The sequence below is a fragment of the Cervus canadensis genome, chromosome 2 (genome assembly GCF_019320065.1).
Source record: "Cervus canadensis isolate Bull #8, Minnesota chromosome 2, ASM1932006v1, whole genome shotgun sequence".
Lineage (NCBI taxonomy): Eukaryota > Metazoa > Chordata > Mammalia > Artiodactyla > Cervidae > Cervus > Cervus canadensis.
In genome coordinates this window covers 93,453,282-93,479,055 of record NC_057387.1, presented here as the reverse complement: position 1 = coordinate 93,479,055, position 25,774 = coordinate 93,453,282, and the positions used below count along the sequence as shown (strand labels likewise).

Genomic DNA, 25,774 nt, shown 5'->3' with positions numbered 1-25,774 from the left:
CTAAAATGTCTCATTTTAGGTGGGGAAATTGAGGCTCAGGAGGGGAAGGGGCATGTCCAATTCTGTATGGCTGGGACTAGAGCCAGCTCCACACAATTGTGTACTCAGACTCCTTTGGTCAACAAAAGGGAGGAGCTTGACCATAAAGCGGGTTATTTAACACAGTGAGAGGGAAAAACAATTGCAAATCCTGTGCAAAGCGTCAGCAGGTAATCTCAGGCCTCCTGTCTTTGTTGTTTTTCCAGCTCCAGTCTACCTGACAGGGCTCAGGCCCAGCTCATCCTGTCTGGAAACAGGGTCCACCCCAGCCTCTTGGTACACATTGATTCAGGCCCAGGCATCTCTCACTGCAACTCATACTTTTTTGCAGACCCCCTCCCTTCCCATCTATACCATATTCTTCTGCCACAGCTATCTTTTAAAAACACAAATCTGATTGACTTTCTTTTTCTCTTTTTTTGCTCAAAATTTTCATGGATACCTCCTGCCCTGGAGATAAAAGCCTAGCTCTTCACTGGAGCATGCAAGGCAGTGACCTGGCCCCTGCTGTGGTCAGTGACCTCATTTCCAGCCCTTGTGTCTCCAAATGCTCAGCTACTTAGCAACCTTCTGACTGTGCTTCGTACATGCTGTTCCCTGTGCATGAGAAATCTCCCACCTCCGCCCTCTACTACTTGCAGATCCAGACTTGATCTTTCAGGCTCTGCTTAGATGTCTCCTCCATGAAGAGTCTCTGACCACTTGGGGGCTGGGTGAAGACCTCCCCCTAAAGCTCTCATAGTCTCCCTGCATGGTAGAATGACACAGTCATGACCTCAAATCTTAACCTCTCCCTATATACATATAGTGGGCACGTTTGATTGTGAGAGCTGGACTGTAAAGAAGGCAGAATGCCAAAGAATTGATGCCTTTGAAATATGGTGCTGGAGAAGACTCCTGAAAGTCCCTTGGACAGCAAGGAGATCAAACCAGTCAGTCTTAAGGGAAATCAACCTAAATATTCACTGGAAGGACTGATACTGAAGCTGAAGCTCCAGTATTTGGTCATCTGATGGGAACAGATGACTCGTTAAAGTACCTGATGCTGGGAAAGATTGAGGGCAGAAGGAGAAGAGGGTGTCAGAGGATGAGACGGCTGGACAGCATCACTGATGCAATGAACATGAACTTGGGCAAACTCCGGGAGATGGTGAGGGACAGGGAAGCCTGGCATGCTGCTGTCCATGGGGTCGCAGAGTCAGACATGACTGGGCGACTGAACAACAATATACATACACCTGGCCAGGGGCCTCGGTAGCTCCCTCACATTCTGACTCTGGATTTGCTACATGACAGATGGAGGCCAGCATCACAAGCCTCCATAGACGAATGGAGAAAACATTACACACGTCCGGCTGTCGCTGCCTCTTACATGCCCACATTGTCTTGAGAGCAGCCCACACTGGCCTGCTGGAGGGTGAGAGGCGTGCAGGGCAGAGCCCAGCTGCTTCCCTTGTTGTCCCATCAAGGCCGTCTTGGTCTGGCCAGCCAGCTCCCAGGCAAGCAAGGGAGCCCAGCTGAGCCCACCTGCCTGCAGCTGGGCCCAGACATCTGAGCGAAGGCTTCACAGCACAGCTGTGCTGAGAGATGAGCGACCCACCCTGCTTCCTCCAGCAGGGCGTGAACATCGGATTGTAACCACTATTTTGCTACCTCTCTCCCTACTGAGGTTATGAGCCACTTGAAGATAGGAATTACATCCTATGTGTTTTTGCATGGGCAGCACTCAGCACTGTGCCTGGTAAAAAGAAGGTGTCACCCATCCTTTCTTTAGCACTTTGACACCTGCTGTGGTCAATTCATCATTCAAGGTTGCTCCGTAAATCCTTCACATTAGCCCCTAGAACGCGGGCATTCCATCAGCACTGGGGGCACGCTGCCACCACGTGGTTCCAGAACACCTAATCTGAACAGAAAAGCTCAGGCCATAGGTACACCAAGTCTGGGGAAAATCCTGTCTTGGGGAACGGGACCAAGCTTGCGCTTGTGAGATCACCTTTGCCCATCCCCTCCCACTTTTGTTTCCAGCTGGGCAGGGGAGCTGGAGTGCACGGATCTGTGCCAGCACAGGCTACTCCCCCTAATAAGCCGGCTGGAGATGAGGTCAGGCCCCACCAGCCTACCTCCGGGCCTTCTCCGGGCCTCCAGGTTCTGGCTGTTCCCCCTGAAATCTGATCTGCAGCCACCTGGTGCGGGGTGTCGATGGCGGCTGGGTGGCTGGGGATGGATCACAGGAGGCAGTGGCCCTGTTGGCCCAGACATCGCTAAAGCAACAGGCGCTTCCTCCCGCCCGGCACATGCCTGGGACGAAAGCATCCATGTCGGGCTGGAGTGCACTCCTCCTCTTGGGGGCTGGGGCACACAGACTTCCTGTGACCACACCCTGGGCTGCACACACCTGCCCCGCTGACTCTCAGCGCCGGCACCACCTGGCCTGTGCTGAGATCACCGGCTCAGGCGCCTGGAAGACCTGGCTGGAGGGGAAATGGGCCCCCTGGACCCTCAGACATACAGAGTCACTTCCGCAGACATGTAGCCCTTGTGGAGCTAGGGGGTGTTCTAGTGAATGAAGCACATCACAGTCTGCAGGGTGCTGAGAACAGTCCTGGCATGTAGTAAGTGTGGAATAAATGCTTGTCAAATACAACTTGGAAGAAAATATTTAGGCCTAAATATTCTTGGATTGGAGCTGGAAGATCCCTTAGGGTCCAGTGGTTTCTCAAACCTTTTGTAGCCATGGAATCCTTTCCTGTTGTTATTGTTTTCCAAAGAAACCTTGCCCGGAACTCAAAATGTATAGTGCATAGAAATGAAAACTTCCAAGACAGCCCTCAGAATGGGAGAAAATAATAGCAAATGAAGCAACAGACAAAGGATTAATCTCAAAAATACACAAGCAACTCCTGTAGCTCAATTCCAGAAAAATAAATGACCCAATCAAAAAATGGGCCAAAGAACTAAACAGACATTTCTCCAAAGATGACATACAGATGGCTAACAAACACATGAAAAGATGCTCAACATCACTCATTATCAGAGAAATGCAAATCAAAACCACAACGAGGTACCATTACACGCCAGTCAGGATGGCTGCTATCCAAAAGTCTACAAGCAATAAATGCTGGAGAGGGTGTGGAGAAAAGGGAACCCTCTTACACTGTTGGTGGGAATGCAAACTAGTAAAGCCGCTATGGAGAACAGTGTGGAGATTTCTTAAAAAACTGGAAATAGAACTGCCATATGACCCAGCAATCCCACTACTGGGCATACACACTGAGGAAACCAGATCTGAAAGAGACACGTGCACCCCAATGTTCATCGCAGCACTGTTTATAATAGCCAGGACATGGAAGCAACCTAGATGCCCATCAGCAGATGAATGGATAAGGAAGCTGTGGTACATATACACCATGGAATATTACTCAGCCATTAAAAAGAATTCATTTGAATCAGTTCTAATGAGATGGATGAAACTGGAGCCCATTATACAGAGTGAAGTAAGCCAGAAAGATAAAGACCAATACAGTATACTAATGCATATATATGGAATTTAAAAAGATGGTAATGATAACCCTATATGCAAAATAGAAAGAGACACAGATGTACAGAACAGAATTTTGGACTCTGTGGGAGAAGGCGAGGGTGGGATGTTCTGAGAGAATAGCATTGAAACAAGCATACTATCAAGGGTGAAACAGATCACCAGCCCAGGCTGGATGCATGAGACATGTGCTCGGGGTTGGTGCACTGGGAAGACCCAGAGGGATGGGATGGAGAGGGAGGTGGGAGGGGGGATCGGGATGGGGAACACATGTAAATCCATGGCTGATTCATGTCAATGTATGGCAAAAACCACTACAATATTGTAAAGTAATTAACCTCCAACTAATAAAAATAAATGAAAAATAAAAAAGAAAAATAAAAAAAAAGAAATGAAAACATCCCTGATTGATGTAAAGGAAGCAGGCTAGTGCCTGCCTGAAGTCTCACTGGCTCAGTGACCCCTTCTCTGTGGAACCTGCAGGTGCCCTGGAGCCTCGTTTGAGAACCACTGAGCTCTTCCTATGCCCTCTTCATGTGGAAGAGGAGAAAGGACAGGGGTTCAGAGCAGGCAGGATGAAGCCTGCCCAAGGCCACACAGTGAGCTGGGGGCACAGTGGGCTCCCTGTTCCCCACCCCCAACTGAGGACCCTTTGCTGTGCCCTGGACCACGTCTGGGACTGGATTTCCAGATGGCCACTGGCACAGTGCACATTCATCCCACACACCTTGCCAGATCCATTTTCTTTCAGAGCCTTGAGAGATAGCCAGAAACAGGCAGGAAGTGTTTGTTATTAACATGATAGAGACAAATCACTGCAATCAGACCATTCAAGAAGCACCCCTAGGGTGGCACAGCTGAGGAGTGATGAGACTGGGGCTGAAACCCAAGCCTGTCATTCCAGACTCCCCTCAGCCCCCACCACAGACCCCCAAGCTCCCCTTGGTCTTGGCACTTATCCCACTGAACTGTCCATTTCAGGTAATTCCCTGTTCCCTGTCTAGACTGAGAGATTGGAGTGGGTGGGGAGCCTGCCTCTCTGGTCACAGCTGAAGAGCAGACAGTCAAGAACTACTTCAGAGAGTAGGATGCTGACCCGAATCCCATGTGTGACCTTTCCCCAACATCCCCTGTCTTGTACCCATCCTCTGCAATTTGTAACTCGGTCCTCATCTATTTATCACTAGGATAAGTACATTTATTGAGCACTTATGTGTCAGGAACCATCTAAGCCCATATTAACTTATCTAACCTTTACAACAACTCTGAGATAGGTCTAGTATTAACTCCATTTAATAGATTGGGGGAAAAATTGAAGCAAAGAGATAGCGAGTAACTCATTGAAGGTGACAAAGCTGGAGAAGGCATGACAGATGCACTGGGACCCAGCCCTGGGACCCAGCCCTGGACCCCATCACCTCAATTCACCACTGCCTTTTGGACTTCCCTCTGCTCTCCCTGGGAGAGCCAGCAGAGACAGTCCTTATTCACAGATGGGAAACCAAAGAAGCAGAGGGGAAGAGGACCCAAGGCCACTTGGCTCATAAAGGACAGATGGGGGCTATGAAATTTACTTTTGTCTGGCTCCAACCAGGTCCCCACAACCAGGGCTTTAAAGTAATACATGCTTCTTCATGAACAATCTTGGCACTTCCAACAGACATAGGGAAGCTACACTCATTCAGTCATTCAACAAGCATTTACTTTCTCATTTTCTGCAGGCATCTGGGATGGCTGGATTAATTGGACTTGGTTTCCATCCACATGGAGCTCCTTTTAGAGGCAGAAAACACCCATTGGCTATTACCATGGAGCATGGTTGGTAAGTGGGGCTTATAAGGCCTAGCACACGGGCATGAATCTGTGCCCTGCCCTGCTTCCTGCTTCCTTGTCATTCATCCTGAATCCCCAAGCCTGGCCCAGCTCAGACTCCCAGGCCTCAATGCCTTCTGCTCCCGGCCACTTTAGAATAACAAACCCTCCTCGCCTGTAGCCCTGGTGGCCCACTCTAGGATAATGTTTATGATAAGCCTTTGACATGAAATAACAAACATGGGGTGAAGGCAAGAGCCACCTCGCTCCCTTGGATTGCTGTATGTGGAGGCCTGGCCACCAAGAGCCCCGAGGGTCCCGGCAACCCCCTCCGTGGTGCCTGCAGGCCACGAGCAGGTCCACAGCGTCTGCTGAGCGTAGGCCTGGAATTTAAACACATCTTCAAACACGGGCTTCGGATGGAGGGGGCAGGCGCCAGGAGGGTGGGAACAGGTTTATTGTTGCAGATTAGTCTAGTAAACAGTCCTAGAGGGGCTGGAAGGATGAACACCACGACCTGTGTTCACTTGTTGGCCCAGCAGCGTCATGGTGAAGAGAAGTAAGGACCCGCTTTGTTAGGAAGGCATTTGAGACAGGTCTGGCTCTCAGGCTGGGGCTGCCACTTCTCACCCATCCTGAAGCACAGGGAAATCACAGCCAAGGCCCCAACCCACTCAGTGGTGCTGACGGAGCAGCCAGCATGGGCCACACGCTGTTCTAGGCCGGGAGATTTAGTCAGGGACAAAACAGACCTAAATCCTGCTCTCTCTGCTGGGGAGGAAAAGGAGAAAAATAAAATAATTGGCAAAATGTTAATATTTAGTGAGTTAAAGACACAATGGTTCCATTTAACTGCAAGTTCAGACCCACTGCCCCCTGTCACTTTGGGCTCCTTGTGCGTCTTAATCAACAGGCAAAGAAGGGAGTTACTGTGTGGGCTGGGGGACTGGTCCTGATGACCGGGGGAACTGGACAGCTCTTCCACAACAGAGGTGAGGACGAGCATGTCCCCCAGGCAGGAGATCCCTTACGGCATTTCAGATTACCAGGCCCTGTGGGTAACTAATGCTGATGGGAAACGACAATGACCCAATGCAGGCAGGATGTCTGATGGCCCAGACCCTCCAGGAATGAAGGTTTGGGTCATCCCACCAGGTAAAGAACCACGACCATCTGAGAAGCTTGCAGAAGGCAAAGGGAATGGGTAGTGGTGGTGCTAACAGATGAAGGCAGTTATAAATACCAGCTTCGACCACATGACAAGTTACAGAAACAAGGACTGTCCCGGAGTATTTCATTAATTTGTTAAGAATGTGTGTGTGTGTGTAAAATCTTTGTTTTCTTCTTTCTCTTCTTTTTCTTTCTGTCTCTCCCATCATGGTAACAGAAGACATATTGACTTTGTCGTTAAATATTGTTAACTCAAGTACTTTAAGTATCAATTCAAGTTATGGTACATTAAGAAGAGTAAATAACTTCCACTCAAAGATTTTGCATTCTCTTTGGGGGAAGGCAGTAGTGTGCTTTGGTTTACGTAGAGTTGTTGTATCATGTTAGGATAAATGAGGCTTCGTTATTATTTATTTGGAGATTAGGTACCATTTTAAGGAGATGCTGTATGAATGCCAACTTGACAAGGGGTGGACTTGTGATGGTTAATTTTGCCAACTTGATTGAAATTGATTGACATGCCGGGTTCCATGGGCCATGATGAGGATGTTGAGAAACTCTCCTACACCATAATCCTTCCAGAGAACGGATTGTTATTCCCACACGACAGTTGAAGAAACTGAGGCCTTGAGGCTAGCGAAGGCACTAGCGTGAGGTCTCACACTGAAGAATCGGAGCTGGTATTCAAACTCAGGTCCAGCTGACAGGTCCTGGGCCTGACTCACCAAGCTGCTTCCAGCTAACCAGACAGACAAGTAGGGACCAGCCTGTGAAGCCCAAATTCTGAGCAGTCAGTTGGGAAGGAGCAGGTTTGCTAGGACCTCAGTCATGGGGTCTGCTCAGAGCTGGCATATGAAGACAGCAAAGAGGTCACTTGGCCAAGGAACCCCACCTGGAACGTGGCCTCCTGCTGTTTCTACTCTTTGCCCTGCCTGATGGAAACTTATTCAACTCCTCTCTTATGCTGAACTCTTCTTCTCAGCCTCAGGACCTGCCCCCTTGCTCCCCCTTCTGCCTGGAACCCTCTTTTACCCACCAGCTCCCACTCCCCTTTCACTTGGTTGCAGAGGCTCCCGTCTCAGGAGGACTGTCCTGGGTACGGCCGGGTGAGTTCCCTGCTTAGTGTCCCCAAAGCACTGTCACTTTCTGAACCACTGCACTCCCCCTGCTTCACTGCATTTTTTTTTTTTAGTTTAATTATTTATTAATTTTTGGCTGCACTGGGTCTCATTGCTGTGTGCGGGCTTTCTCTAGATGCAGAGAGTGGGGGCTACTCGCTAGTTGCAGTGCATGGACTTCTCATTGCAGTGGTCTCTGTGTAGAGAGCAGGCTCTAGGTACATGGGCTTCAGAAGTTGCAGCATGCGGGCTCAGTAGTTGGGACCTGCTCACTCGAGGGGGCACGGGTTTTAGTAGCTGCAGCACAGGGGCTCATTAATTGTGGTTCACAGGCCATAGAGCATGCAGGCTTCAGTAGCTGTGGCTCTTGGGCTCTAGAGCACAGGCTCAGCAGTTGTGCACATGGGCTTAGCGTGCACAGGCCTGTGCAGTGTGCTCTGTGGCCTGTGGAATCTTTCCAGACCAGGGATTGAACCTGTGTCCTCTGCATTGGCAGGCGGATTCTTTGTGCCACCAGGGAAGGCCTGTCATTGCGTGAATGCTCTAAGGGCTGGCAAATTGCCTTTCTTGGTCTTGGCTATTTCTCCAGCAGAGGGCACAGAGCCTGATGCTTACATAGTAGATGCTTGAGAAATACTTGTAGAAAGAGCAAATGGATACATGGATGAAAATCCGGACCACTCATCCTGAACAGCTCCCTGCTGGGACCCCATACCCTCAGGGCACAGAGGTGGCAGCTGAGCCCCTGGACCCTGGGCCACGTGTCTGTCAGCACCGATGTGGGCTGGGGTGAAGGGCAGCTCTGCCTTGCAGGAAGGTTTCTCCAGCCTGGGGGAGATTTCCTCAAAGGTTAGAGCTTGCCCGACTCTGACTGAGATGTATTTATTTATTCTCCTTGCTCCATCGGCAGGACCAAAGCAGCGCTGACAACTTCCCTGCTTCCTTCTCAGTACATTGAGTCCCCTGGCTTCAGGCATGGAATCCTGTCTCCTGACACTGTGCCACTGAGCAGCAGGCCTCCAAATAAACACAAAGCTTTCTGGAGCCGGGGACTGTCTCTGGGCTGCCAGGTAGGACCAGAGCTCCCATCGCCATCTGAATCTCCACCATAAAGCCCTGAGTAAGTCATTTTCCTTCCCTGGGCCTTGGTTTACCCACCTGCAAAAAGGACCCACTCACACATTCATTGAATAAATATTTATTGCGCACTTAAGTACCAGATGCTGTTCCACATCCTGGAGGGACAACAGTAAACATAGCAAATAGAGATCCTTGTCCTGACCGAACTTTCATTCCAGTAGCAAGAAGCTGACAATAAACAAAAACAACTAGTAAAATATCTATGTTAGGGAGTGAATGTAGCTAACAAGAAAATAAGGCAAGGAAGATAGGAAGAGTGTGTGTGTATGTGTGTGTTTGTGTGTTGGGGGATGACATTTTACATGAGATGTCCAGGAAAGGCACAATGAGAAGTGACATTTGAGAAGAGGTCTGAAGGAGATGAGGGAGGCGGTCATGGGACTATCTCAGAGATGGAAGGGTTTTCTGGGCAGAGGGAAGAACAAGTGCAAAGGCCCTGAGGCAGAAATGAGACTGATGGGTGTCAGGAACAGGAAGGAGGCCAGCATGGCTGGACAGGAGTGGGCAAGGGGGACGTAGTCGATGAGATCTGTCTCAGGCAGAGACCCGACAGAAAACAGATACTGCACTGCCCGTGAAGTGAGCTCCAGTGAAGTAAGTTCAACTGACTGGGTAACTGAAGAGCATTGGATGATGGGAATATCCACAGAGGTGTGGACAGGGGATGGTGGAGCACTGAGGAGCAGCAGCAATGGGAAGTTTTCCTGCCCCTGAGCCTTAAAGGGAAAGGAGCGGTCAGAGACCCAAAACTAGCCAGAGTCACAGCCATCAAAGGGGACAACAGCTGCTCTTCCATAGTTTGGACCATGGTGACTGGTTGGAAGGAGGAAGTGGGTGGCGGCAAGAAACATCCCAACTTTCTTCCCCTCCTGCCAGTTCATCCTTTGCCTGTGCTTCTTATTGAAACCAGGATAAGACAGGTCAAGTGATATTTTGTCAGCTCCAGGCTCAGAGAGCATGCAGAGCAGAGGGTTGAGCTGGAGAGGTGAGGGGCATTCCCAGGGCACGGGCAGAAAGATGGGGAGCACATCCTGTGGGGTCTGTGGGCCCTGAAGGCCTCTGGCTTTCCCTGAGGGGAATGGAAAGTCCCAGAGAGGCCGAGCAGAGGCAGCTGCGTGGAATCTGGGGAGACGGTGGCATGAAGCAAGGAGATGAGGATGAAGATGAAGGCGGCTGTCTTCTTCCTAAACAGGAAGTGCTGAGCACACGCCTCCCTCCCCTCCCCATACACACCCTGTCCCCAACCCCAGCCACAACCCAAGAACTTGGACTTGTCTTCTAATGCAGGCGTTCTCCGCTCCGTGGACGCCCACCGGTTAGACCTCGGTGGAGCGGCCACATCCTCCGTCTGCCCTGCAGTGTGGGCTGGCGGGCCCTCCGCGCTTTCCTGGGCCGGCCGCGGAGGCTGACTCACCCTTGCTTTCTTCCCTTCTTTTCTCTGAATGCCTCATTTCTCCACCCAAAGACCACCCTTCAAGATCCCAGCATTCCTCTTCTGTCCTTCAAGTCATGCCAGGAAATGCTCATAAATCCGGAGCCACCCACAGGAGGAGATTAGCATTCTGCTGGTAGGGAGGCTGATAGCTAGGCTGGGGATCAGGCTGGGGTGGGTGGTGGGGACAGGCCCAGAGGCTTGGGGTCTTCAGGAAGGGAGTTTGTACGGGAGTCTGCTCTGGTGGACGGCAGAGGGGTCCCTTGGTTTTCGGTTTTAGGCACAAGTAAGCTCAAGAGAGGCTGAAGACCTAGATTCTGTTGCTGCAGGCTCTGAACCCAGACTAGGCGTTGGCCCACTTTCTGGTCACAGGGTTTCCCTCTGAAACATGAGGGTGTGGGAGTATCCAGCTCTGCCTGCCATGTTCTATGAGCCCAACATTTTAGGACAGTGACACTCCCCTACCTTGAGATTTAAACTGTCTATGGTTCTAGGCACTTGGCATAAGAAAGTTCATTTATTCTTTATAGCAGTCCTGTGAGGCCAACATTATTGATTCCAGTTTACAGATGGGGAAACCAAGGTGCAGAGAAGTAAGTAACGTCACATGCAACCCCATTGTTAGGGTTACATGACCCCAGTGACCCCAGCCTCAGCTGTGCCTAGGCTTAGCACTCTCTGACCCCAGCATCGACTGTCTGTCATGAAATATTTTTGCTCCCCAGTAACTACTTCAGATCTCCTAAGTTGAATACACAGCACGAATGGAGGGAAAAAATAAAAATGTATCAGGATCCTCTAGGCCTGCCTATTTTCAGTTATAAACTTTTGAGGAACTTCAAGGTGGTAGAGGAGTTGGACAGAGAAACAGGCAATTATAAAATACAGGGATAAGTTAGTGATAAGAAGAAAAAACAGTGACCTTTGGGTCTTAGAGAGGGTTTGTGATGCACCCTGGGAGTTGGTGAAGGATTCAGGCTTTAAGCTGGACTGTCCAGGATAAATAGGGTTTGCAGAAAAGTCTATTCAAGGTAGAGGGGCTGGGAAACGCATGGCATGTTTTAAGATGTGTCCAAGAGTTAGGCCAGGAGGGAACCCAGTGGTGAAAAGCCTTTAGTCTCAGGTCAAGGGCTCTGCGCTCCACCCAGCCCTCCCCTGCTGGATATTCAGACAGTGGGCTGGTCACCTGTGGAGGAAAAAATGGGTGGGGAACCACAGATGAGCAGATTGAGACCCTCAGAGGGACAATGCTCTATGTGGCAGGCAATCAGTTGGCGGTGGCCATGGTTACCACCATCATCATCATTATTATGAAGCAGCTGCATCCATTGGTTGGCAGCATGTCATTTTTATTTTTCCTGCTGTCTCAGACCTGCCTGCTGACACAGCTGCCTAGACTTCAAAAGGCAAGTCTCCATTTTCATTTGCAAAATCAGTATGAAATTCCTAGAGGGCTTGTCTAATTCCTTCTGGTCTGACCACACAGCAATTACCAATTTGCAAGGAGGAGGCGGGGAGCCTCGGGGGCCCGCCAGCAGGGAGGGGACCTCTGTTCTGCCTTGGACCTGGGCAACGGCCAGGGAGGATGGGTTAGGGGTGGGCAGTTCCAGGTGGCCTGGGGTGGGAGGTGGGGGCTGGCTCCGTGAGCACTCGGAGCTGATGACTGAAATCATTTCTCCGCTAAGTCACAGGCTACAAGTGTTCAGAGAACAACCACACAGAGCAGCAGATGGGGCAGGGCTCTGACACTCTGACCCAAATCTGGGTCCTGGTGCAAACAGACGGTGTGAAGTTGTCATTCTTTGGGTGGTGTGCTGCCGTAAGAACATGGGCCAGACCCTTCTCCTCTCCAGGTCTCAGCTGACCCATCTGCCAAGTGGGGAGAATAATATTTGTTCTCCCTGCCTAGGGAGCTAGCACTCTAAAAACCTTGGAAAACATTACTGTTCTTCAGGGCATTTTAAGAAGCTTCTGTTCCCTTAGCAGCGGTGGGGTGGCTCTGGGTGGAGGGGGAAGGAAGGAGCCAATGTACATGGACTGATTCCTATTCAGCCCTCAATGGATTTGTACCAGGCCTGGTGCTGGGGCCATGGAACAATATCAGTACCATTTCTATCCTCAAGGAGCTCAGGGTCAAGGATGGGGTAGATTAAGGCTGGAGGTACCCAAGGAAGGCTTGCAACGCTGATGTCACTCGTGAAGCTGGGCGCAGGGATGGACACAGTGCTGTGGGAGCCCAGCTAGAAGGTGAGGCTCATCCAGCCAGGGGAGGACCGCACCCGGGACTCATAGAGGAGGTGCTCTGTGGTAGGAGCACACATCTGCCACACAGAGGAGAAAGAAGAGGAATTCCAGGCAGTGTCAATGTCCATGCAAAGGCTGGCTGAGGCTGGCAAGTTCAGGGGAGTGCCGACGTTCTCCTGGGTTAAGTATAGCATGTGTGGCTGGTGAAGGGTGTGAGCTGGGACCAGAGCAGGGAGACGGGATGAGATCTGGAACTCAGTCTTTATCTGAAGGACCACAGGAAACCCTGGAAGTTATAAAGCAGGGAACAACCATTCAGACTTTTAATTTAGAAGCTGCCCTCTGGCTGCTTCACTGAGAAAGGATCCGAGGAGCCCAGGCCACAGGCAGAAGACAGTCTTAGACCTCTTCGGGCTGGGAGAGGTGAGAAGGCCTCACCTGGGCTGGGGGGCTTTGGGGATGAACTGAGGAAGTGAAGGCAGGCTAGAATTCCAACACCTTCCTGGCTTGGATGATCTAGAAGCCTACAACTTAGGGCCTGGAGTCTCTCCCCTTGCTTACCACTGGTGCCTCTCCCCTGCCCCAAATTTGGGGCAGGGTCCTTACCTTCTCTTCCATTTCAGGAAGCCTTAGTCACACTTGGGGAAGCAGTTGGATGAAGAGGAGCAGGCTCAGAATGGCAAGAAGGAAAGCAGACAGCATGGGACTGGCATGGGACCCGCGGCCTTGATGGCCCAGGGGATTAACAATCTTGCTAGGGTACCTCAAAGGTGGCAGCTGCACAGAACTTGGCCTCATGGACAAAACTAAAACACAGTCCCAAATTCTCCCACTTTTCGCCGGTTTAGTCACAGGGGACACTTCTTGGCAGCAAGAGAGCAGGGACTCTGGCTCTACCAAGAGAATGTCAGGTGAGGGAGGATCCTTAGTTCCTCCACGGGATCTCATTGTCAAAAGAGGATGTTGCTGCCCAGAGAGGGCAGGAAGGTGCCCAAGGCCACACAGCAATCAGGAGGATGAAAACTAAGACAAGAATGAGGCTTTACTTGGGCAGCTTGGGTCTCCTAGGCCCCCTTATCCTTTTCTTCTCCCCACCACAGAAAAGGAAAATGTTTTTTAGACCCAGGCAAAAGAATGTGAAGCTGAAATCCGAGCCTTGGGTCTTGGGAAAAGAATACAGAGAAGTCAGACATATTCTAGAGGAGCAGAGATCTGCTTACCCTGCAGACAGGAAATACTCAGGGCTGTCCAAGGCCTCCTTCTGTGCAGGTCAGACTTGGGAGAGCAGGCCGAGTGTGAGCTGATGAGAACAGGGAAGCCCTAGGTAAAGGTAAAGGGCTAGTCCACCATGGGCAGAGGGAGGGGTGCTTAGCCTTTCAGTTCCTTACCTGTAACCTTCTCTTGGGGCCTCAGGCCCAGACTGGCATATTCCACTGCCTAGCCTGGACCTGTTGCCAGGGCCTGCCAGATCAGAGGCAGCGGTCCTTGCTGGCCCCCATTTAGCCACACTCACAGCCTTCCTGCCTCATCTGGAAGCTTACCACATCTAAGAAGGAATCCCTTCAACTCCAGTCTTTGTTTGTCTTCTTTTTTTGCGTGCTTCTGCACTTGAGGATGGCAACAAAGGACCAGAGTTTCTTTCTGCCTTGCACAGTCTGGGGCTCTAAGAGTCTGTGGGTTCTGTAAGGATATGCGTGTGCACGTGTGTGTGAAAAAGATGGAGACAGAGATAGATAGACAGCTGAGAGATTCAGGACAGGAGCATGGACTGTCCTGTGTACTATCCACACTAACCTAACCACAGACTTACGTTCACACATGTATCAAACAACAAACATCCCATCTAGGCCAGGTGCTGTGCAGGAGACCCAGGAAGACGCAAATAAATGTGATTTAGTTCTGTTCCTTGCTGACACCACGGGGCCCTATCAACCATTCTCCATAGTCAGTCTTAGGCTGGCCCACCAACGTTCTCTGTGATCTGGCCCCTACCATGTTTGGGTCTGCACCCTCATTCCCCTTCACTCTCTTCCTTTCAGTTTTACTCACATTTGCTGTCAGAGGGCACTGCACAGGAAGATCTTGAGCTCGAGCCTCAGGGTCTGGACTGTTCCTGGTACCCTGAGTATCCCTAACCTGATGCACGCCCACTGGTTCTGGTCTAACAGGAAAGGGGATGCTATGTATGGTCATGATCTTTAAAAAACATAAATGAGGCCAGGGCACTCCTGGGCTTAAATCCTCATGGCTCTGCTCTGCTCAAGGAATAATCATGGACTCATTCAATACACCTCTCAGCTCTGCTTGGCGGGCCCTGCCTGCCTCCTCAGATTTACCATGCTTCCTGCCCTCCTTGCTCTGTGTTTTCAGCATGCTGCCTTGACAGGTTTTATTGAATGTGTTCTTTTGTTCCCACCTCAGCCCCTTTGCACATGCTGGTCCTTCTGTCATGCGTGCCATTCCCATCACTGCTCTCTTTTTTGCCCCATTAACTCCTAATTATATTTCTGTTAGTGGTTTAAGCATCACCTCCTGAAAACATCTTCCCTGATGCCCAGATCAGTTCAGGGTCCCCATTCAAGTCTCTGCTATACCCGGCATCTTTCTTCAGTATGCTCATAATAGTCTGCCTTCATATATTGACATATATAATCATTTAATGCTTGCTTGAAAGTGAAAGTGTTAGCCACTCAGTCACATCCTACTCTGCAATCCCATGGACTGTAGCCTGTCAGGCTCCTCTGTCCATGAGATTCTCTAGGCAAGTGTATTGAAATGGGTTGCCAGTCCCTTCTTCAACGGATCTTCCCAACCCAGGGATCAAATCCAGGTCTCCTGCATTACAAGCAGATTCTTTACCATCTGAGCCACCAGGGAAGCATAATTTTGACTTCCTTGGATTAACCATTTGTTCAACGCCTGACACTGTACAAAGCTCTTTCATTTAAGCTCCCAATAACCCTCTGAAGTAGTTACCATTTTTATCACATTTTACAGATGACGCAAAGGAGGCACAGAGTTGCTAAGTGTTTTGCCTGAGGTCATACAACCAGAAAGCAGTGGATGAATCAAGATAGTTTGGCCATTTTAGCCATGGGCCAATCCTCTGCCTATTGCTGTGTAGACACGACGAGGGTGGGGACCATGTCTGCTATGCTCATCCTCACATCCCCACAACTAGTTTGGGGCCTACCACTGGCAGCCACCCCATTAAAGGGAAGGATGGAAGGACAGACTGCAATGCCCACTGTTGGAAAGATCTCCAGGAACAGCCTTCAGAGGCCACATCTGCCCTGCCTCCTGGCTCCTGAGTGGGGAGAGTAGTGTTCAAAATCAGTAAGTGTGAATGCTCTGTGGTGACATAAATGGGAACAAGAGCCAGGAGAGAGGGCACATATGTAAATACATAGCTGATTCACTTTGCTGTGTAGCAGAAATGAACCCAACATCGTAAAGCAACTATACGCCAATAAAAACTACTAAAAAAAAAAAAGAAAGAAAATCCTATTGATTGTTCAAAAGTTGATATTTTACAGGTTTCTATGTCTAGTCACAATCCAATAAAATTAGGAATAAATAATAAAAGTTGATCTAGAAAAAAAAAAAAACACACAGTAAGTATATTTTTTTAAAAAAAGATGGAGCATGCAGAGAATGCAGACATGGAGCCAGAGCTGGGCAAAAGCCCAAATGTGGACCAGAGCTTCAGGGTTTTCTGAGGGGCCTCAGAAATTGTGCGGTCCAGAGTTTCTTAGCTGTGGGGTTTCTTTTTAAAATCTGTTCACTCCAGGCGCCTGCCACATCTTCCCAGGGACACGTGGCAGGTCCAGGCTTGTCCGTGTAGTGCCTCTGCTTGAAGGCAAGGCTATCACAGGGCCGAGATGTGGACCATGAAAAGGGCATTCCTTCTACCGTCCTGATGTCTGCCTCCTGAAAGCTTTGCCTCCTGCTGGAGGAGCCCAGCTGCTTCTGAGGCTGGCATCTGTTTTGGAGATGAGGTTCCAATCCTTTTCCTGGACATGAAGAGGGCCCCTCACCGCCCTCTCCCTCAGCTGCACCCAGGCTCCGGCATCAGGAACAGGCCTGGGCGGTCAGTAAGCCTGGGAGGCTTCCCCCTAGCTCCCCGGCCCCCCTTTGAAGGGGATCAGGTTCCCCCACAAACATAATTGAACAAAAATATGAGAGAGAAAAGGCCTTTGTTCTCCCATTTACAGCGTCAGAAAATATGTAACAAATTAGCCGTTTATGAGGTAAGAGAACGGGGCCATGCGCTGCGGCCAGGAGGTGCGGCCGCCACACAAGGGGGCCTTTCAGCACGCGGAGCGCGGGGGGCAGTCAAACCGCGAAGGACGGCTCACTGGGTCTGGCACCGGTGGGGCAGACGGAGGCCCCACCTGACCCCTAGCTCGGACTGGGTGAAGCTTGGCAAGTGGACACAGGGCGCCAACCAGGCAATGAAGAATGCGGCCCTAGGAAGGACCGGGCGGTAGGCGAGGGGAAGGGGGGACCTCAGGAAGCCTGGTTCCCCACCCACCTCTGACCGGCTCCCCAGAGTGACCCTGATGACCTACTCTGTGGTGTGGACTTGCTTCTCCACCCCTAACAGGGGAGCCTGGGCTATGCTCTCGCGGCTCATGTCTACCTACCAAAAAGCTTGGTGATGGCTTCCCTGCTGGTTCCTCTGAACCTCAGAACTGGGGAGGTGGCTCTTGGCATTAAGTGGGATTTTTCTCTCAAATATTTTTGATTTTTCTTTCAGGGTCTGATCAAAAATTCCAGCTGCAGCACCAACAGAGGATATTAAGGTCAAGGGGAACCAGTGAGGGGATGGTTGGCTGAGCAGGAAGCTGTCCCCTCAGAGGGAAGATGGGGAGAGCGTTTCTTTTTCTTGAGTATTTATTTATTCGTCTGCTCTGGGTCTTAGTTGCAGCATGTGGGATCTTTTAACTGTAGCACGAGAACTCACAGTTATGGCATGTGGGATCTAAGTTTCCTGACCAGGGATCGAACCTGGATTCCCTGCATTGGGAGCATGGAGTCTTAGCCACTGGACCACCAGGGAAGTCTCAAGAGAGCATGTCTTTCTTCAACCTTGTCCTGGCCATTATTTGCTTCACCAGTGTGTCCAGAGGAGCAAAAGGTGGGCTGAGAGCATTTGGAAGGGGCTCCTTTGGGCTATCCTGCTTGGTGATTCTCATAGCTCAAGATTTCACATGATCTACTTGTCCCTCTGTGGTCCTGAAGCCCTACGACCTCAGCAGTTCACTTGTGTTCTATGGTGCTGGCAACTCACGACTTGGTATTAGATTCTGTAGTTACCATGTGTTCCTGGGGCCTGTGTTTCCCCATGCCCGTCACGCTGCTGCAGGGCTAGGCACACGGCAGGCCAGTAAATGTCCTGCAGTCACTCAGGGCTGGGGTCTCCCCTGCGGCAGCCGGGTCATGGATTCATGGAGTCACGGTGTCTGTGCTCACCCTGGCCTGCGCTTTCCTCTTGTCGCACAGGGGCAGGAGCCCATGACAGCCCCAAGCCTCTGAGAGCACAAGCTAGTGAGATCATGGGTCCATGCCAGTCTGGGGTAAGGCATCCCTGCAAAAAGTGGGGTGCTGGGCTTCGGCATGAATATCCTGAGTGTTTCGTCTGCAGTCACAAACACATCGCTTTCCTGGATCTGATTTTATTTATTTTGATTGGATCTTAACAGTTCTTTACACGGTTGAAACCGAAGCCGCCTGAGGTCCCTGGGAGACTTGCTAAAACTTCAACTGCACCCAGTTTAGCAGAGCAACTTGAAAGTCAATCAGCGGTGAGGGACAATTTGCCTCATTATTTCCAGCCCTGGAATTTGGCAGCAGACAGAATTCTAGGCCTGGTGTGGACGCGGCGCAGGGCGATGAACACAGCAAGGTCTGTTGCCCCTGGCTGTGTCTGAGTAGGGTCTGGGGCCAGTTGGGCTGATATTCCCTCTGAGGGTGGGTGGTGCCAGGAAGGATCTCCTACTTGGGGAAACAAGGGCAAGAAGCCCCTCAGACCCCAGGTTTAAGGCTGCTGCTCCAGACCTGTGTGGATCAGTCCTGCAGGTACAGGATTCTGAACACCCATGTGGGCTGAGCCCTGGCTGGGCTCTGAAGAAGCACAGATGGAACCGGACGTAGTTGCTATTCTCCAGAAAGCAGCCGGGAGACACTGGGGCAAAATCTTACAGCAGAGAGCAAAGGGCCCTGGGAATGCCCAGGAAGGAGCACCATCTCCATCCTCTCCATCAGGCTTCCTTTTCTCTGTGAGGTCCATGCTGACCCCAACCTCTGTGGAGTCACCAACCACCCCCGCCCCGCACCGCTTCCTGGGCACTACCATTTTCTCCACTCGCCACTTTCTAACACATGATGCTAATCACTCACTTATCACATTTCCTCACACTAGAAGGTAAAACAATAAATGTTTAGCATGTGAATGAATGAATAATCCTGGTGGCTTTTTAATACCAGTGACCATTCCCGGGACCTCCATTGCAAGTCCAGTGCCCCAAGCCTCCATCCCTTCAGCAGCAGGGTGCCAGTGCTGGGGAGAAGGGAAGGTGGGGCTTATATACCATCACACCCAACTTCTCAGAGAGGAGCAGGCGTCTGTCCAAGATCACACAGTGCAGGAGACCTCAGGATGTGCTGGTGGATCCTTCTGCTCCCTGGTCGACCAGTGAGGGCCTGGCCCACTCCAAGCTCCCCAGGGCACCAGGAAAGAGCCTGTGTAAGAAAGGAGGACCAGAAGCCCTTGGCAAGGCCAGCAGCAGTGGATCCCACCTTGCTTCCAGCCACTCTGCCCTCCCTCCTGGCATGAGAATAACAACAGCCAATGGATACCATTTATCAGGTACTGAGAAATTTGTACATGTACACACTTTATAAAATTTCAGATCTCTTGTCAATCCTAGAATAGTGAATATTTCAGTTTGAAAAAATAACAAAACTAAGGCTCAGGGAGGTTGAACACCTTGTCCAGGTCACACAGGGCATGTTCCTTCCTTGCTCCAGGCACTTGTGGTTCTTCGTCTGGCATCCCTTCCCCATCCCTCCTCTTCTCCTGCAGGAAGTCCCCAGATGAGTCTAGGTTCTCCCCCTCAGCTGACAGGGGTCAGTGTGTGAGAAGATCCAGGGCAACCCTTTCACACGATGGTGCTAATTGCTAACTGCTAATCGCAGGCAGTAAGGGAGTCGGGAGGCTCCCGGCAAGTAGGCGAGCGCTGTTCTGTGTGAGGCTGTGCTGCGGAGCCTCAAGGGGCTGGCAGAGGAGGCTCTGGGTTTGAGTTATGGCAAATCAGGTCACCTCTCTGAGTCATCATCCCTGTCCTCTGGAAAGGGGATAGAAGAAAGCCCAGGGCTGTCGGAGGAGTCGTGGGGGCCCGGTGGGAACCTGATTCAGCACAGGACTCGGCTCTGGGAGCTCAGACTGGAGCTGTGAGCACAGTCGCGGCTCTGACTCTCAGAACTGGAAGGACCCCGCCTGTCTTCCTGGCTCGGAGATCCTTGCAGTGTCACTGCCTGGCAGGCACGAGGTGGGGTAGGTGGAGTGGGTACCACGCTCTGGGGAAGACTAGGGGTTCCTGAACAGCTGCACCCCATCCTAGGCCACTACAAATTCTAGAAAGTGCTTTTCACACTGAACCAAACCCTGCCCACCATCTCAGTCCAGCCTGCCGGCCCCCAGAACCAGTCTGTGCTCTGTGACCTGGGAAAGGCTACAGAGGTTTGAGGCAGCAAACACCCTGTGTGCATGCAACCCGCCTCTTCCATGTAGACGCCCACCTCGAGAACCTGTCTCGTCCGGGCCAGCATGAACTACAGACCCCCCAAGCCAGGCACTCGCTCTGTACACCCTCCAGGCTGTCAGCATCTCATCCCAAAGCAGACATTTGGAGAAGACATTCCACAGAGGTTGGAACAGTGAGGTGCCGCCAATTAACTCTCAGCCTACCAGAAAATGTCATTAACCTCATTGCCCAACCCTAGCGCTGGGCAACCTGGTCTCTCTCAGAACTTCACAGAGATGTGCTCATGTGAGCATACACACTCACAGACACACATGTGCATGTGTACATTCCCACTCACATACATACTCCACAACACACCAAAAGATCCTTGCACAAATTCTCCTGTAGACACACACCTAGATGTACACAGGTCCCCAGACATAGACACAGACACACACACACAGTCACATTGAATTATACACACACTCACTGTCACAGTCTCACACACATGGTCACAACACAGACACACACACACTTACACACAATCACACACACATTCATACTCACTGTCTCACACACACACACAGTCAGACACACATCCATCCTGTCTCTCATAGACACAGTCACACACAGTCACATACACACACACAGTCAGATACACACACTCCTTGGAGGAGATCCTGCTTGACCCTAGGCCTGACCCACCTGCTATGCTCTTCCTGCCGCCCCCCCCCCCCACCTGCGGGCTTGCCCTGGGATAAAATCTCTCTGCTCTGGGGATCTATGATCCCAGAACAAGGCCACTGCTCAGGCAAAGTGAAGCATGCAGACCTCACCTCAGCTATCGTTGGCTCTAATAGACCCCTTCCGGTACGCCCCCCACTGACATCCTCATCACAGCCAAGGATGCAGGGAGGGGACACTCATCCGACTGCAGAAGTAGGACAAACTCCCACTCACTCAGTGACCTTGGGCAGGTGCCTGGATCTCTCCAGGGCGTTTCCTCATCTGTAAAATGGGGACAGCTTTCTTGCAGGGTTGCTGTGAAAGTTAGAGATAACGTACATACCACACTTTTTGTTTAATTCTTTTAATTTCCTTAACAGCCTTATGAGATGGGTGCTATTATTACCACCATTTTAAGATAAGGAAACTGAGGCACACGGAACTTAAATGGCAGACAAGCTTGTGATCATTGGGCTTCCCAGGTGGCTCAGTGGTCAAGAATCCACCTGCAATGCAGGAGATGTGAGTTCCATCCCTGGTTTGGGAAGACCCCTTGGAGAAGGAAATGGCAATCTACTCCAGTATTCTTGTCCGGGAAATCCCATGGACAGAGGAGCTTGGCGGGTTACAGTCCATGGAGTTGCAAAAGAATCGGACACGACTCTTTCTCGGACTAAAGGCACAGAAAATCTCATCTTCTGACTTCACTTCCAAGTGGGAATGGAGGGTTTGCTGCCCCGGTAGGGTAAGGTCAGGGTCACTGCCTGGGGCAGGAGATTTTGGACGACAGGGAGAGGTCTCAGATGCCCTGCCTGACCTCCCTGACCCAGAGCATGGGCCTCTGCTTGCATTCCCCTTGTGATGAGGTCTCACTAAAGCCTAGGGCTTCAGGGAGGACGGGTCTCTGGTAGGCATGCTTGGTTCTCGGGTGTGTGTTTGCTGGTACAGAGTGAGCAGGGGCACTGCTGGTCTGGGAGGAGAGAACAGTGTGATGGGTGAGGCCTTCAGCCCAGCTAAAGCAGCATCAAAGCTGCAGAGACCTGTGAAGGTCTTCCCTCTAGCCGAATCCTCTGGGTTTTCACTGGGTTGGATGGAGGCCTAGAACCAAAGCCACCGAGTTCCTGTTCAGAATTTCTTCCTCTGGGAAGCCATGTAAAGGGTGAGATCAGAGGGGCTCTAGGAGTCACCCCACTTGCAGGAGGGCTCCCCAGAGCTGACCGAAACAGTACGCTGCTCCCTCTTGGGAGGGTGGCTGGTGTTGTGCGGGCAGCTCCCTGGGCTGGCCCCTTGGTGGGCAAGTCCTGTCCTGGGGCCTGGTCCTTGCTGCTGGCCCCGGGAAGGTTACTGGCAACTCTCTCGTCTGTCCTGTGCCTGCATTTCCTCATCTGTAAAGCGGAGGCTGTTAAACTGACTCCCTGGGTCACTATGAAGGTCAGCGACACACAGGAAAGCAGCCGGCACAGGGCTTAGGAGAGGACCCTGGCTGGGTGTGGGGTCAAGGACAGTGAGGAAGAGGCTCGCCCACAGGGTCTGCTGTAACTGGGAGAAACAAGGCTCCGGGCCTGGTCATTCTTGGTCCTCTTCCCTCATTCCTTCTGTCCACCTGCCCAGGCAGGCGGCCTTCTTAGGCAACACAGATCTGTTAGGTCTAAATCCTGCCAACACCACAGAGGCAGGGCTGGTGGGGGATCCTCTAGAGATGAGGGTTATTAGCTCCCCATCAACATTCTGCAAATTCAGTCCTAGACGGAACCTACTGACCATCCACATTGGTGGTGGGCAGGGGGGCGTTGTGCTCTCTAGTCCATGATCTCAGTCATTACAGGATCCCTTGGGTGGACAGGGTTGTCCCCCCATTTCACAGATGAGGAAACTGAGGCTCAAAGAAGTGCAGCCACTCACCTAGGCATACAGCTCACCTAGTAGGTGGGGGAAGAGGCACTTAAACTCATGTCCAAAACTCACGTCCAAAGTCCATGTCCTATTTACTCCCTGTTCAAACTTGCTGGAGGCAAGGATGACAGCAAAGGGCTGTGTGGCAGAGGGGTCCCTGAAACTAAGAGGGCCGGCATGACATTTGAGGCTCCTGAACCTTTAAAAATTTCTTCCCTTCTACTCTGTTCCATCGTTCCCGGGCCCCGGTGCTGCCCGCAGAGTGGCTAATCGTGGGCAGTTACCACAACAGCATGTCATAAACAGTCCGTAAAAGGCCTGGTAGCTCAGCTCATACCACACAAATCCAGAGAGCATCCCACCCCCACACGCATACACGTGCTTGCCCATGGGAGGAGGCCAGCCTGGCCAGCTCAGGCCCCGGACCTGCTGGGTACTCACCTCAGAACAAGGCGCCATGAGGGAGATGGACAGTCAGCCCAATTTTTCCGGTGACAGGTCTAGGGCTCAGAGAAGAGGGCACCTTTTCCAAGGCCACAGAGTGGGCTATGGGCAGAGCAGGACTAGGCGTCTTGGTTTCAAAAACACATGAGCAAGAATAAAGGTTGACGCCACTGGTAATTTCCAAAGTACTTCTAAACCTGGGTTCTCACAAGTTCCCACAGTAGCTGTCTTGGAAAGGTAGAAAGTGAGTCTCAGAGAAGGAAAGCCATAGTCCATTCCTAGCCCAGGCCCTGGAGTGACCTTCCCACAGCACGAGTCCAACCACACCGCCTCACTCCCAAGCCCCTTGTGGCTCCCACGGCCCCTCATGCACATACCCGACACCTCCTTCCTTAGACGCACCTCCCACTCACCTGAGTTACGGTTCTGAAGGGGGGACTAACTACTCATGAGTTGCCCAGACACCAGTCTCTTTCAGTCCTCCACACTTTTGCTTAAGTTTTGCCCTTTTCTGGGACAGTTCTTCTGCCATGCCTCTACCTGGCTGACCCTGCCTGGATTGAGCATCTATTCCTTACGAGTTTCCACTGAAGAATTCCTGGCTCTCTGGGACTGGATGCTGAGCTCTACGAGGGCGGGAACACCTGGGCTGGTATGGAGCAGGTGCATAGGAAGGCTCTCATTTCTGGGAGCGCTGTCTCTCCTCCCAAGAAGCACCTAGCCCCTCAGCCCCTACTAAAGGATTCCCTATGGGCTCAGGGAACCCTCTAGGGGAACAGAATGGGGGAGAAGCTGCTGAGTTCCCGGCATGTAGTGCCACCCCTTCAAGGGAAGCCCACTCTCTGAGGTGGACCCTTGGGCTGGGAGTCAGGAACCTAGTTCATATTCTGCCTCCACCACTGATTTGCCGTGTGGCAATGAGCCTTGGTTTTCTCGTCGTTCCATGGGGAGAGGTCTGAGGCTCCAAGAGAACAGATATGAGGTCTGTGTGCCCCTTAGAGTATGCCCAGTGACACGCAGGTGGTAGAACTCAGCAAACACCTGATAACCCACCAGCTGGGATTCTCAGTGGGGTGGGTGCAGTGTTGGACTCTTGCTGGGGGTTGGGTGAAAGGTCGCACATACTTAGAGAGTCATGCAGCCCAACTGGCTTCAAGTGGCCTCTAGCAGGCTCCATCTATCACACACAGGCCAGGGCAGAAGGGTGGCCAGCGCTGAGCCCACAGACATAACTACGGTTGATGGAGAAATGTCTGTCTTCCAAGATGAAAAGCTATTCTTAATTTTACCACTGCTTTTGGTTTGTGGTTGAACTCATGATATGTAATTTAATATAAAATCTATTTAACTCATGATATAGAATGTATTTTACATCTGTCATTTATTTCAAATGATATATTTATTTTGAATAAGTAAAAGAGGGTCTGAGATGTTCATGTTGAGTGAGAAGGGGACCATGTTGTTAAAACACAAAGAGTGGAGAGACACTGTCCTGGGTAAAGGGATGCTTCATGGGTCCAAGCTCCATGCAAAACCAGGCAGGATAGGTGGCTGACTGCTGGGTGGGGAGGAAGAAGGTGGGGCTGTCCAGGGTGCCACCCAGGCTTCTTATCCCCCTTTAACACCATGCATCCCAGCAGGCTCCCCAAAGTCAGCTGCTGACTTCTGAGAACTGGAAGGCGTGTGACTGGGGGAGGCAGCCAGTGAGTTCCTCAACCCACTAGCTAGGGACTCCGGAAATATGAACGGATCAGGGAAGTCTGCAAGCGGGTTGTCTGATTTCTCAAATCAGCAGGCGTAGTTAGAGCATCCGCACACGCTCTGCAGCGACAGCCTTGGCTTCAAATGCCCATGTCACCTCCTCTGTGTGGCCCGTGGTGAGTCCCTTGGCCTCCCTCCTCTGCACGCATGGCCCTTAAATTGTCAGGACAAGAAGCACAGCAAGATGGAGATGGCTGAGGGCACTCCTGGAGGGTCCGGAGCCCGGAAGAAGCATTTCCCTCTCCGCAGATTCCTGAGGCACCCGACCTGCCTGTGATGGGGAGGTCAAGGCCTCTCCTGGCCCAGAGAAGAAACAGGGAGGATGGAGAAGGGGCCTATAAGAGAGGAATCATCTCAACAGCACAGAACGGGAGCTGAGACCCCAGTAGGTGGGCAGCCGTCAGCACTTTGGCCCACAGAGTTGGCCCACAGAGTCCCCTCTTTTTTAATAGGAGGAACTTAAATAAACAATTTACTCAAGCTGGGGTCATTGCTGTCTTGGGTCAGCCACCCCAAAGGTGCCACTTCAGGGCTTGGTCAGGAGAGCTGGGGCACTGGGGCTTCAGGAGGTGGAGTCCCAGCAGCTTAGATGGGCTGGGACCTCAGGCCAGGGACTTGGCTGGGAGTCTCAGTTTCTGCGTGTTAACTCGGGGAGGGTGAGCCCTTCCTTACAGGCTTGCATCTCACAGCAGGTGCCCCGAAGGGC

At 51.5% G+C, this 25,774-nt stretch overlaps 1 protein-coding gene across 3 annotated transcripts in view; it reads right to left on the bottom strand.

Annotated features, from left to right (window-relative positions):
- The window catches only part of TRABD2B (TraB domain containing 2B), a 219,153-nt gene that overhangs the window by 40,362 nt on the left and 153,017 nt on the right, over positions 1–25,774 (bottom strand). The gene's annotated exons all lie outside the window — the stretch shown is intronic.